We start from the raw sequence: 13,779 nt of genomic DNA, 5'->3' as shown, positions 1-13,779 counted from the left end.
CAAAATCTATATTGTCATACTTAGCCAATGTATTACGCAAATCTGCCATACAGCCGCAAAGAAGAGCGGTACTCCGACAGTTTTTCCACGTATGAGGGCTGGCCATGTTCCTTCTGCAGGCCACGTCTCAACCTGTATAGCCTTTTTTTGAAGATTGTTAGCTCCCTAGTCCACCACGGGTTGGACTTCCTAAAATGCCTTTTTCTTGGCATTGAGGCCTTGCATGCCTCGCTAAGAACAACTGCGAGCTTTTCGGCCATTTCCTCTACTTCCTCCGCCGACCTCAACTCGAGCGCCTCCAGCATGGACCCTGAAAGATCAGCGAGAGTCCCGGAAAACCGTTCCCAGTCGGCCCGACGGGTGTCGAACCTCATGTTCGCGACACCCCCGGCGTCCCGCCCCTTCGGCACTCTGAGCCTGATGTCGATGGAGTTGTGGTCGCTGGTTGTCCAATTGTCCCGTACCTTCCATTCCCTGATGAACCGGGTCATGGAGGGCGACGCCAAGGTCACATCGATATATGATGAACCTCTTGCCGTCCAAAAGGTGGGTTTCTGGCCAGCATCGTTGACCACCTCTATACCAGATGCCCGGATGAGGTCTTCGACTTTCGCACCTCTTTCGTCCGCCTCCTGGGGACCCCACAGCGGCGATCGGGCATTGGCATCTATCGCAACTATCAATCTCTTCCCCCTCAGCGAATGAAACACCATTTCGAGGTGCCTGAGGTGCTTCTCTATTTTTTCGCAGTACTGAAAGTAGCATGAAGCCACATAGTAGGAGAAGCCAGGTGCTTGCACTTCTGCACAGACACAATGAGCTGTGCTAAGCTGCGAGATAAACAACAGCTGGAATTGAGAGTTACAGGCTGCCACCGCTGCCCACGGGCGCTTTGAACGCACGGCGGCCACTCTCATTCCTAATCCTAACCCAACTAAGGTGTGACTCGAGTCCCGCTTCCTGACGCATGGCTCCTGCAATAACAGGACGTCAAGCCGCTTTTCGACGACGAGCTGACGCATCTCTCCCGTGACTTTTGCCGAACGTCTCATGTTCAGCTGCAGGACTCTCACTCCCGTGGTCGCCAGTGAGAAATTTTCAGACGAAGTAGGAGTAAAAGGGGAGCTTGCCGCGCTTTGTTGCGGCCCGGCTCGATCCGGTTTATTATGGGTGTGGGGTTGGGGTTTTGGGGAGTTCGCGGAGCTAATTTCATCGTTGTTTACGGCGGCGCAAGTCGCGGAGCTATTCGCGGAGCTAATCGCGGTGCTAATCCTAATTCTGTTTTCGCGATTTTTCCTTGCTTCGACGCTCGGTCCCAGCCGACTATCGGACGCCGGCGTGGGCCCGCCCACGGTCGCATCGCATCTAGCTAGCACAACTCGGACGGCACGAAGGCCGCTACCACTAAGTGCTTCCTGGGCTGCTGCCCTACCCGGCAGGAAGCATTTTATCAGGCGGGCACTTCTCCTAACCAAAGGTTTTATCATTTTCATTTATATTCCCACGAGTACGGTGGAAAGGAGGGTCAAGCGACGCAGAGCCATTACTACGCCACCAAGCCTAAATACACCGGGAGGGCGGCAGATATCCCGGGCGGACCGTTAGCGACCGCGATCTTACCGTCCACGCGGCCATTCATGCCCTCGGCACGGTACCTAACACCTTAACATTAAGACGAGCGCCATTGTTAGGAAACGCCTACCTATTCATCGGCATTCCACCCGAGGCAGACGAACGAACGAGACAAAGTAAAACGAAACGAAACGACCGGAGCGACGACGAGGATACCGATGATGATGTTCCTGAAAGAAAAGAAGCCGCCCTTTGGCCCCCGCGCCACCGGGCCAGAAACCGGGAGGCGCGGGGCCCATCAGGCGCAGACAGAGACCCCTGCTTCCCCGCCATCGAACCGCAGCATGAGGAAGGCGAGCGGACATGTGATGGGTCTCCGGGAAGGCGGAACTTGGTGTAGGTAGGACAGGGATTGGAATAGATAGGTACGGGAAACGCACCCGTACCACCCCCAGCACTCCAGTCCTCGGATGAGGAGAAAGTTTCGCTGTGCGAGCGACACCGAGTGCGCTCCTCCAACGCATCCATGTGCGCGTGCTACTTGTGAGCCATTTGGTCAGTGACGCCGACTTGTCGTAGCAATGCAGTGTGTAAGCCTGAGGGTGGAAGTCCTGAAAATGATAATGATAAGCTCCCTTCATTCGCCGCGGCGTGTTGCTTTAGAATCTTGGAGAGTTTTTGGGGTTCCCGGCACTACTCGGGAGACCTTTAACGCTTGTGGACACTCCCTGGCCATGATGTGGCTGGAGGTCCCGCCCATTCCTTTCAATCCCTTGCTTTGTTGTCCCCAGGGCCGCACCCATTTGCATTTTACGTTTTCTGTCAGTCTCAACACGCATCGCGGCAGCCCCCGACAGCGACGCCGAAGCGCACCCCAGGGGGGGGCCGAGTCCCCACGCGGCGTGCCGCTTTGCAATCCTGCATTGGGTTCAACTGGGTCCTTAAGGCGTGTTGCCTTTAGCCTTTTTTGAAACCCACCGCGTGGCCAGCCCCGTGAATTGCACCGGAGTGCACCCCAGGGGCCAAGTCGCCACGCGGCGTGTTGCTTTTCAATCTTGCGTTGGGTTCAACTGGGTTCTTAAGGCGTGTTGCCTTTAGCCCTTTTTGGAACCCACCGCGTGGCCAGCCTCGTGAGTTGCACCGGAGTGCACCTCAGGGGCCGAATCGCCACGCGGCGTGTTGCTTTTCAATCTTGCGTTGGGTTCAACTGAGTCCTTAAGGCGTGTTGCCTTTAGCCCTTTTTGAAACCCACCGCGTGGCCAGCCCCGTGAGTTGCACCGGAGCGCACCCCAAGGGCCGAGTCGCCACGTACTGCTTTTCCGGATGTTTTGCTGACTTCCAACGCGTACTGCCTGACTTCCTTCCGTCCTCAAGGTCCGGGCCCATAGCCCGTGGGACCGGGTCCATTTTGCCCTCAGTCTGGGTGACTGCCCCTTTGGACAACTCCCGGCGAACCTCCCCGCGTGCCGCATGCCGCAGAGAGAAACACCGAGGGTTCTTAGATTGTTCCACTGCATGTCCGATCCATCGAGCCGGTTTCCAGCCACAAACGTATGCGGCGTCCCGTTAAGGACACGCTTGCGACCTTCGCCCCGACATTCGACAGACCCGGCATGCGCGCCTGGGAACAATCCGTATTTTCGAGGCACCCAGAGTTTGTAAGGGGAAGCGGCGAGCTCCGGGCCGAACACTCTGGGGCCAAATCTTAGGACACCAGTTTTTGGGCTATCGGTTTGTTTACCGATTTTGCGTTTTTATTTCCTAGATTATTTGTCCAGAGTTTGTGCTGGTCAATCTAGTCATTCGCAGTTTCACTTTTTGTTTTAAACTCTCCTTCGACTCTTCGGCATTCACGCCTCGGCCTTGGCTCTGTGTGCGAAACAAGCAAGAGGGAGCCACGCTACTACACACTAGGTGTGCGCGCCACATATGAGCCATTTGGTCTAGCGACTCCGACTCGTGGCAATGCTGTGCTAGTAAGTAGATAGGGACAGTGAGAATTTCGTTAATCCATTCATGCGCGTCACTAATTAGATGACGAGGCATTTGCTATGTTTCGTCTACGGTGCGCGACGACTGCTACAAAATCACAGTCGCCAAGTCGCCACCGACAACAATATTGCAGAGCTGTTTACTGTTGGTGTTCGCAGTCAACACCCTGGAGCGTGAAGGTCGGAGCTAGTCAAAGGCAGCTCGTACTTCACCTCGACCATTCACGCAATCAAACTCGCGCGATTGATGCGGAGGCCCCCAACTCTACGCGCCATCCATCATGCACCACCAGATGAGGCCACGTTCCGCCTTCCTTCGTTATAACGCGATGTCATTGCGTTAAAACGTTTCCAGTTCAGCCATGAGCCCCACAAAACTCGAGTCGTCAACGTTCGGAGCTGGGCGGACGTTAAACCCAGCTCTCGCAACTCAGACTCGCTTCGCGAGCTCAAGACACCTCGCCACGAAATTGTAATGGCGGTAAAACGAACATTATTTCGAGGTACTCCTGTGCGCTCCGCCACAGCGGCTGCCAGATCATTACATGATCGGTACTTCTCCACCTTACGCTCGTGGGACATCTCCAACGCGGTTTCGCTAGACACTACTTGCGCGTCTACGACCACTGCCTCACCACCCTTAGCGATGGTCAGGTCGAGCCGCCTCCGGCCGGCAGACGTCGAATACGCTTGTGCCGCATCGACGCGCCATCCCTTCTGCTGTAAATAGCCACCAACTTGACGGCATAGGTCGTCATGCCGCAGGATTCTCCCTCCGTGCGTTCTGAAGCAGCGTTGCACGCAGTGAACGGCGTCTCGGTTTCGGGACAACCGGCACGACAGCGATTATCGCGCCCATCACGACCTCGGGAGCATCTCGCTCTAGACGGTATACAGTTAGCCCGTATGTGGTGATAGTGCACGTAGTCGGCACCTGGGATGGCATCGGCGCCAGCCGATACCCAGTAGGAGCTCAGGTTGGAGGCCGCAACCTCTCTGAGTCCACTCCCATCGCACGACTCGCGCAACCAGGCCGCACACTGCTGTCTGAGCTCAGCGGTTGTAGTCACTCTATGGCCCCGCACTCGCATCTGGTTTTCACACCAGACAAGCTGCCTAGCCACATACGTGGTTTCGGCAGCCGCGCATGCTGCGGGCAGAGTACTCCGACACAACCGCTGCAGTCGGTTATGCTTCAGAATTGGGATCAAAGTTCTCAATAGAGGCATTCCAAGCCCGCCACTCTGTATCGGCGCATGCAGGTATCCAGCAGGAACATCATGGGGAAAACGCAGCCATCGTCGCACCGCAGTGCGTACGATGATATCCTTACCCTTGAGGGTTTTGGCCGAGACCGTACCCACTGTCCATCGGTGATAATACCGTGGAAGGAGACAGTCACGCAACAACCTCAGCCGCTGTTGCGGCTTAAGAGGTGCCCTCGTGAGTTGCTCGATGGCCTGAGCTAAGGGTGGATTGCTTGCGAGTTCCCTAGCACCTGTGTACTCGCAGCCTAGATACGTCCAGACATCGACCAGGGATCTTTGCGGTATCATCGCTCCCCCCACGGTGAAATAAGGTGTGGTGTCCACCTTCACCTTCTTGTCTCTGCCGGACGCCACCATGGACAGCACTCCGGTCTTTCTCGCGTTGATCTCGAGCCCATTTCGCATAAAGGCGTCATAAAGCCGTGTCAAGTTCTCCTGCAGCCCATCTCTGGTAGAGGCCAGGAGCACAATGTCGTCTGCGTAGCCCAGTGCATTGATAAGCCGGCCACCCAACCGATAGCCAACGTTCTCCGAGAGAATTCCTAGTGCTCTCTCTACGACCAGATTGAACAGCAGGGGCGACAACGGATCACCCTGTCTCACGCCACGGCCGATCTTGATGGCCGACACTTCCTTAGCGCTGACCCCCTGCAACTCGGTCAGCGCATTCGAATAGACAGCCCTTACGTACTCTCTAAACTCCCGAGGGAGCCCCAGTTTATCGAGAGTCGTATGAATAGCAGCGTGCGCAACCGTATCGAAAGCTTTCGACAGATCGACGCACGCCACATGCAGAGAACGACAGCGCCTCCGGGCGTCCTAAAGCACGGATGAAAGGACTGTGACGGGAGTAACTATGACTCTCTCGGTCCTCAAAGCAACACGCCGCGATGGTACTTAGAGAGAGTCGTGGTTGGTTCGTGATGCGCCAACGAAGTCCTCTAGTAAGGACCTTCAGCCTCTCACGTCCAAGTTGTACCTCCACCTTCTTGTGGTGCTCCCGGAAACGGCCTACTTTGGAAGTTTAGACTCGGTAGGTGTCGACTAAGCGAGTGTACAGCGAAGTGCGCCCCTAAGGGCTTCGGCCCATGCGCCTACGGTCATGGTGAGTTGTGGGGCCAAGAAAGACCGGGGTTTTTTGGGGGGCTCTCGGTTGTCAATCCGTTTGCCCCCCTACACGCAGTAAATTATGAATAAAGCTAAGAATGATTCTGATGTCCCGGGTTCTCGGATGGCCCGGGGTCTGCGTGCGAGTGCTCGCTTGAGTGAGCGCGCGAGAGGTGCGGAGGACCCTGACGGGGTCGCAGCTGGTCCGTCGCGAATCACTATAAGAACCAGCCAGGCTGAAGTGGACAGCCTAGAGGAGGAGATGGTCAGCTGTGAGCATTGTTCGGCGAGATTCCAAAACATGCGTGGTCTTGGTGTCCACAAAGTACGTGCACAACCACTACAAGCCAACAGTGATATCAATGTTGACCGCGTAAAGGCCAGATGGTCAGTGGAAAAAACTATATTCATGGCACGCGCTGAGGCTGAAGGCATCTTAGCCGGGGAACCTTTCATTAACCAGTATCTGGAGACAAGGTTCCCCAATAGGAGTCTCGAAGCCATCAAGGGTAAACGGCGACAGGAGCCTTACCGAGTGATGGTTAGAGACTTCTGCCAAGAGATCTAATCGCGTCGCGCGATTGTGATCGATGAGGGCGATAGGGATGGTGCGGTAATGACACGAGCCGACACCATTCCTGCGGCCATTGAGGCTAGTACTGACGATCAAAGCGCACATCAGCCTCCCCCTGAACAAAGTTCTCAGAAACTGCGGGACAAGATACAATCACTCGTAGAGCAGAGTGCGGCGTTCCGTAGCTACGAGGCTGATACTCTTGCTGGCACGGCAAGAGATGCTCTGACGGCGGGGAGGGTCGACGTCTTGGCTATCGAAAGATGGCTGGGCATGATCTTCCCTCGGCCGCTACAAGTGCGCCCTCCGCAACGCGTTTCGGCAAAGAAGCACTGTCCTCCAGTTAAACGAGAGAGCAAAGAGCAGAAGAGAAAGAGGGAGTACGCAATTGTGCAATCCCTCTACAGAAAGAACAAGAAGTCCTGTTTGTCGCGTATCCTCGAGGGCGACTCGGTGCGCGAGAGGCCGTCTGCTGTCGAATTCCTTAACTGCTGGCGCCCCATTATGGAGGCCTCCAGCGGTGCGGATGGAGACATGACGGACTTGCGTGAGTCGTTTGGGGAAGCGGCACAGGCTGCGAGTGCTGGCCGGAACCGTACGTCGGGCCCGAGAGGGATTCACCTCGAAGGTCTCGGCGATGGCGCTGCCACGGATCCAGTTCCTGTGGCGGATAAGACCTTGCTCTGGGATCCTATAACACCTGCAGAGGTGAACAGGATTTCCGTAAGGACTGGCACTGCGCCCGGATTGGACCAGATTACGCCGAGGATGTGGAACGCTGTTCCTGCGATTCTTCGTGCGCTTCTGTTCAATCTGCTGCTCCTGGCAGAGACGATCCCCTCATCAATCGCCACAACCAGAACGGTATTCCTTGAGAAGGGGGGTATGTCCGATCGGCCAGGTCCGACGGAGTACCGACCTCTCAGCATAGGATCCGTTATAATAAGACACTTCCACAAGATATTGGCAAAGGGATTGGCAGCCCTCGACATCTTCGACAGGCGCCAAAAGGGGTTCCGGCCGGTGGACGGGGTATATGAGAACGTCCCAGAGAACGTTAAGAGAGTCATAGTTTCTCCCGCCGTTTACCCGCGCTTGCTTGAATTTCTTCACGTTGACATTCAGAGCACTGGGCAGAAATGACATTGCGTCAACACCCGCGAGGGCCATCGCAATGCTTTGTTTTAATTAGACAGTCGGATTCCCCTAGTCCGTGCCAGTTCTGAGCTGAGCGTTGAATGGCGGCCGAAGAGGACGACCACGACGGCTCGCGCCGCCACGGAAGCCTCGCAGCAAGGAAGATCCGCGGGAGGCCAAGGCACGGGACCGAGCTCGGATCCCGGGACCGGCGCGAGAACGCCGACCGTTCACCTCGCCCAGGCCCGGCACGTCAGCCAGACCCGCTTCCCGACCAAGCCCGACACGCCCCGCTCCTCAGAGCCAATCCTTATTCCGAAGTTACGGATCCAATTTGCCGACTTCCCTTACCTACATTATTCTATCGACTAGAGGCTCTTTACCTTGGAGACCTGCTGCGGATATGGGTACGAACCGGCGCGACACCTCCACGTGGCCCTCTCCTGGTTTTCAAGGTCCGAGGGAAAGATCCGGACACTGCCGCAACTGCGGTGCTCTTCGCGTTCCAAACCCTATCTCCCTGCTAGAGGTTTCCAGGGAACTCGAACGCTTATACAGAAAAGAAAACTCTTCCCGGATCTCCCGACGGCGTCTCCAGGTCATTTTGGGTTACCCCGACGAACACTCTTACGAGGGCCCGAATTGTATGCGGTTCCGCTGCCGGGTTTCGGAATAGGAACCGGATTCCCTTTCGCCCGACGGGCGTGTGTCTTTCGTATAATATTTATTATTATTTCTCGACACTCGAGTATATTGTACGCCGTCATTGACATAGGATTTCTCCTAGGGCTTAGGATCGACTGACTCGTGTGCAACGGCTGTTCACACAAAACCCTTCTCCACGTCAGTCCTCCAGGGCCTCGCTGGAGTATTTGCTACTACCACCAAGATCTGCACCGACGGCGGCTCCAGGCAGGCTCGCGCCCAGACCCTTCTGCGTTCATCGTCGCGACCCTCCTACTCGTCAGGGCTTCGTGACGACGCGAGAGAAGACTAACGCCCGCTCCCGGTTGCCGCCCCACTTGCCGCTGACGGCAGAGTATAGGCTCGACGCTTCAGCGCCATCCATTTTCAGGGCTAGTTGCTTCGGCAGGTGAGTGTTACACACTCCTTAGCGGATTCCGACTTTCATGGCCACCGTCCTGCTGTCTTAAGCAACCAACGCCTTTCATAGTGTCCCATGAGCGTCGAGTTGGGCGCCTTAACTTTGCGTTTGGTTCATCCCACAGCGCCAGTTCTGCTTACCAAAAATGGCCCACTTGGCACTCTGATCCGAAGATGCTCGTGGCTTCATAATTCAAGAAAGCCAGAGATCTCACCCATTTAAAGTTTGAGAATAGGTTGAGGTCGTTTCGGCCCCAAGGCCTCTAATCATTCGCTTTACCAGATGAGACTCGCGCGCGTTCCGTGCGGAACGGCCGAGTGCCAGCTATCCTGAGGGAAACTTCGGAGGGAACCAGCTACTAGATGGTTCGATTAGTCTTTCGCCCCTATACCCAGTTCCGACGATCGATTTGCACGTCAGAATCGCTACGGACCTCCATCAGGGTTTCCCCTGACTTCGTCCTGACCAGGCATAGTTCACCATCTTTTGGGTCCCAACGTGTACGCTCTGGGTGCGCCTCTTCTCGCGATGAGAACGAGACGCCCCGGGAGTGCGAGGCCGCATCGCGACGCGGCCCATCCTCCCTAGGTCGACGGCCAGGGCCGACCTTCACTTTCATTACGCCTTTAGGTCTCGCGACAAGTCCCAATGACTCGCGTACATGTTAGACTCCTTGGTCCGTGTTTACAAGACGGGTCCTAAGAGTACCCAAAGCAGTAGCGTCGCCGACCGGTATCGGTCTCCCGCGAGACCGCGGGAGACGTTCGCAGGCCTGTCGAAGGTGTACCGTACTGTAACCAACAGCGGGCCAGGACCGGGGACGGCGCGAAGTCCGTAACCTCCGAGTACCGTGGCGCGCGCTTGCGACGGTCTCGACGCACCGTGAATAGTGCGGCCTGATACCTTGCGCGTACCGCCGAGCAGCCGGCCGAGCGACCGAGGGTTTGTCGCGTGCCGTTTTACCGGCGACGCGACAGACACCGCACCCGGGCCGTAGACCGACACCCAGCGGGTCGCGACGTTCTACTTGGGGAGAAGTGCACGACGACGAGCGCCGGACATCGGCGCACGGTAGCGTGCCCGCGCGCGAGCCGCAAGGACTCCGCGGGACATCGCCGACCGACGCGAAGCCAGCGCCGCTGACGATGAATCTCCCCGTTCGATCTTTTGGGTTTCTTAGGTTTACCCCTGAACGGTTTCACGTACTCTTGAACTCTCTCTTCAAAGTTCTTTTCAACTTTCCCTCACGGTACTTGTTCGCTATCGGTCTCGTGGTCGTATTTAGCCTTAGATGGAGTTTACCACCCACTTAGAGCTGCACTCTCAAGCAACCCGACTCTAAGGAGAGATCCTCCCGAGGCGCGCACCGGTCGCTACGGGCCTGGCACCCTCTACGGGTAAGTGGCCCCATTCAAGATGGACTTGGACGCGACGCGGCACCTCGGGATAAGCGGATCCTCCCAAACACCACATTTCCCTGCGGCGGAACCGCGGGATTCGGTGCTGGGCTCTTTCCTGTTCGCTCGCCGCTACTAAGGAAATCCTGGTTAGTTTCTTTTCCTCCGCCTAATAATATGCTTAAATTCAGCGGGTAATCTCGCCTGCTCTGAGGTCGTCTCATAGTGAGTTTTCGTAGCCGTTTGCCTCCTCCGCGTCGCTCATCGTCGTCTCTCCTCTATAATATATATTATAAGAGGGAGAGAGAGAGAGCGTCGAACGAGAGAGCAGCAGCGGCAGCACACGAAATACGCGAGAAGGCAAATCGCCGGGGCGCTAACCGCACACACACTCGTTGGTGGTAATGGAGACGATATATCGCGGGGTTCGAGATTCTCAGCTCCCCCTTCTCTTTTATATACAAAATTCGGGCGGAATCGATTCGACGAGTACACGACGCGACGCGCCGGTCCCCTTTTTTAGCTTTACGAAAATTTCGTGGACTCGGACACGCGGTCGGCTCGCGATTCAAAACCCTTCTCCGCAAAATGAGGTAAAGGATTACGAATGCTCTCTCCGCCGGACGACGACGCGCCGTATATTTCTCCGTAATACCGTTATGTGTGCGGGCAAGGGCGCCTCGGCATAAGACGCGCGAACGCTATCGCACCGAGAGACGCGGCACAGAGTGCGAGAGCAGTCCGGTCAGTCTGTGTGATGTACGGAGAGGAGAGACGGTGAGACAAGCGCTACCTACTTTCGGGAGACAAAGACGCACCCGCCGCTCTAGGGAAAGCGGTGCCATTTACCGTCCTGACCCTTTTTTTGGCCGTTTGTTGCTCCCTTCGCGCGCGCTCTTACTCTCATCCCATTTCTCCTCGGCTCTCGCGTACACACACGACTTGGATACACAAACACGCTCCCCCTCTTAATTCGCGCAGCATTCTCTGGGCGCGCGTTCGCCAACGTTTTACACGCTTGTGCGCTTCTCCTCCTCATTATTATTATTTCGGTGTGTCATTTCAGACGACGCCAGGATTTGCACCGCGGCCGGTCGGCGCGGCACAGACACCTCGGGCGAACGTCCAACGATTGCTCGTACGCCCATTGTAAGCGTTGCACAGGGCACAGGCGACGCGCGCGCCATTCTCTGGTCGCCCGCGTCGTGGCCGTGCGCGCTTTTCGGACGCAAGCAGTTTAGGGGTACTAAAACGACCCTCAGCCAGGCGTGGTCCGGGAATTGTATCCGTGGACCGCAATGTGCGTTCGAAATGTCGATGTTCATGTGTCCTGCAGTTCACAAGTTGACGCGCAATTAGCTGCGTTCTTCATCGACCCACGAGCCAAGTGATCCACCGTTCAGGGTAATCGTTCGAAATTTTTGCGTTCGCGAAGAAACGCGCTTCTCGTTCAACCATCGTGGTCTCTTCTCTCGGACGAGAGAGAGAGAATAATCGTGGTGGCTCTTCGATCAGCCTGTCCGCGCGCGTCCGAGGACGCGCGCGGACCGCCGCCTCCCGCCAGGGAAGGCTACGGCACAAAGATAGAGTTGTGTGTTTCTCGTTCGGAGCGTCTCTCCCGCAACGGGAGAGCCGGGGCGGAAGCTCTTTGAAGAAACCGTCGGACCGACACAGTTGACAGATTGGTCGAAATATCATCGATCCCTTCTCTGTGTTATATATATATATTATAATAATATATGGGGGTTCTCTCGCTCGGCACTCGCGGTCGCACACCGTGTGTTCTCGGCACGCTGACCGCTGCCCCACGACAACGGGGAGGGCGCGCGTCGACGAACGTCGTGGGTGCTGCACACACGCGTGCGCGGGCATAGGTTACCACCGGTTCGCGCTCAACGCCGAATCTACGCTCTGTGTGTGTGTGTGTGGCCGGAGAATGGCACACACACGAGCGTGATCGCGAAGCGTCTCGCTCCGAATCGTCGTCGAACACCGCCGGGCGCGCTGCTCTGCTTGCCGACTACTTTCGGTCAGAGAGGCGCGACGGCGTCCGTCGTTATATCAAAACACAACAACAAATTCCGTCAAATCCGTTATTTTCTTTTTCTCTGAGAGCGCCTTTTCAGCGCGTCCATTCAGTCGCCGACTGCTGCGAGCGCGCGTCTCTCCCAAAAGAGAGGACTCTCGACGCAGAGCAGGACCTCCGGAACGTTAATGATCCTTCCGCAGGTTCACCTACGGAAACCTTGTTACGACTTTTACTTCCTCTAAATGATCAAGTTTGGTCATCTTCCCGGCAACATCGGCAATGCCGAGACATTGCCGCGCACCAGTCCGAAGACCTCACTAAATCATTCAATCGGTAGTAGCGACGGGCGGTGTGTACAAAGGGCAGGGACGTAATCAACGCGAGCTTATGACTCGCGCTTACTGGGAATTCCTCGTTCATGGGGAACAATTGCAAGCCCCAATCCCTAGCACGAAGGAGGTTCAGCGGGTTACCCGGGCCTTTCGGCCAGGGAACACACGCTGATTCCTTCAGTGTAGCGCGCGTGCGGCCCAGAACATCTAAGGGCATCACAGACCTGTTATTGCTCAATCTCGTGCGGCTAGAAGCCGCCTGTCCCTCTAAGAAGATTTGTTTGTACGTTGGTAGTAAAAACCCGCCAGCCGAAGCCGGGGGCCTTCGCGATACCATAAGGTACGCCTATTTAGCAGGCTAGAGTCTCGTTCGTTATCGGAATTAACCAGACAAATCGCTCCACCAACTAAGAACGGCCATGCACCACCACCCACCGAATCAAGAAAGAGCTATCAATCTGTCAATCCTTCCGGTGTCTGGGCCTGGTGAGGTTTCCCGTGTTGAGTCAAATTAAGCCGCAGGCTCCACTCCTGGTGGTGCCCTTCCGTCAATTCCTTTAAGTTTCAGCTTTGCAACCATACTTCCCCCGGAACCCAAAAGCTTTGGTTTCCCGGCAGCTGCCCGCCGAGTCATCGGAGGAACTTCGGCGGATCGCTAGCTGGCATCGTTTATGGTTAGAACTAGGGCGGTATCTGATCGCCTTCGAACCTCTAACTTTCGTTCTTGATTAATGAATGAGGGAGAGAATGAGAGCGTTGCGGAAGTGAGTGAGATAGCGTGTATGAGAGTAATTGGTGCGAGACTCCGTAAATTCCTGTTTACGGAGACGAACAAAATTTCAAAGAGTGCGAGTGAGAAAATACTGGACATTGTGGGAGAATATGAGGAACAGATGATGAAAATGTTGTGCAAAAATGAGAGAATACAGGGGAAACTGGATGAGTGTATGCGTCGAGCGAGTCGGGATTAAGCCTACGGCGGAAGTGGAATGAGCTATGCGAGCGTGAGTGCGAAAAATGTTGAAAAGAGCGTGATTGAAAAGGTACAGGAAGTGAATGTGAAAACAAGTGAAAACGAAAGAGAAGAGTTATGCGGTAATAGTGAGAGCGGATGATGCAAGTGCGAATGTGACAAGTGAGGAAGTAAAGGAGAGAATGATGAAGCATGTGAGCAAGTCACTGAATGTGCGTGTGAAAGCGGTGAGGAAAGTGAGGAATGGAGGTGTAGCGATTGAGACGATGAGCGAGAGTGAGTTGAAAAGAATAA

General features: G+C 55.7%; 1 non-coding gene and 2 pseudogenes across 1 annotated transcript; all 3 read right to left on the bottom strand.

Annotated features, from left to right (window-relative positions):
* Positions 1-8,015: 8,015 nt before the first annotated feature.
* On the bottom strand, positions 8,016-10,346 carry LOC146719899 (large subunit ribosomal RNA; annotated as a pseudogene).
* Positions 10,347-11,403: 1,057 nt separating this feature from the next.
* LOC146719898 (5.8S ribosomal RNA) lies at positions 11,404-11,558 on the bottom strand. The gene has a single exon (XR_014926319.1). It is a non-coding gene; the product is annotated as a 5.8S ribosomal RNA (ribosomal RNA).
* An 813-nt stretch (positions 11,559-12,371) lies between these two features.
* Positions 12,372-13,100, bottom strand: LOC146719897 (small subunit ribosomal RNA; annotated as a pseudogene; the record flags this gene model as incomplete).
* Between the last annotated feature and the right edge of the window lie 679 nt (positions 13,101-13,779).

Source organism: Nylanderia fulva, unplaced genomic scaffold (genome assembly GCF_048542155.1).
Source record: "Nylanderia fulva isolate GAGA-0341 unplaced genomic scaffold, ASM4854215v1 Scaffold820, whole genome shotgun sequence".
Classification (NCBI taxonomy): domain Eukaryota; kingdom Metazoa; phylum Arthropoda; class Insecta; order Hymenoptera; family Formicidae; genus Nylanderia; species Nylanderia fulva.
This window is presented reverse-complemented; position numbering and strand designations above follow the sequence as displayed.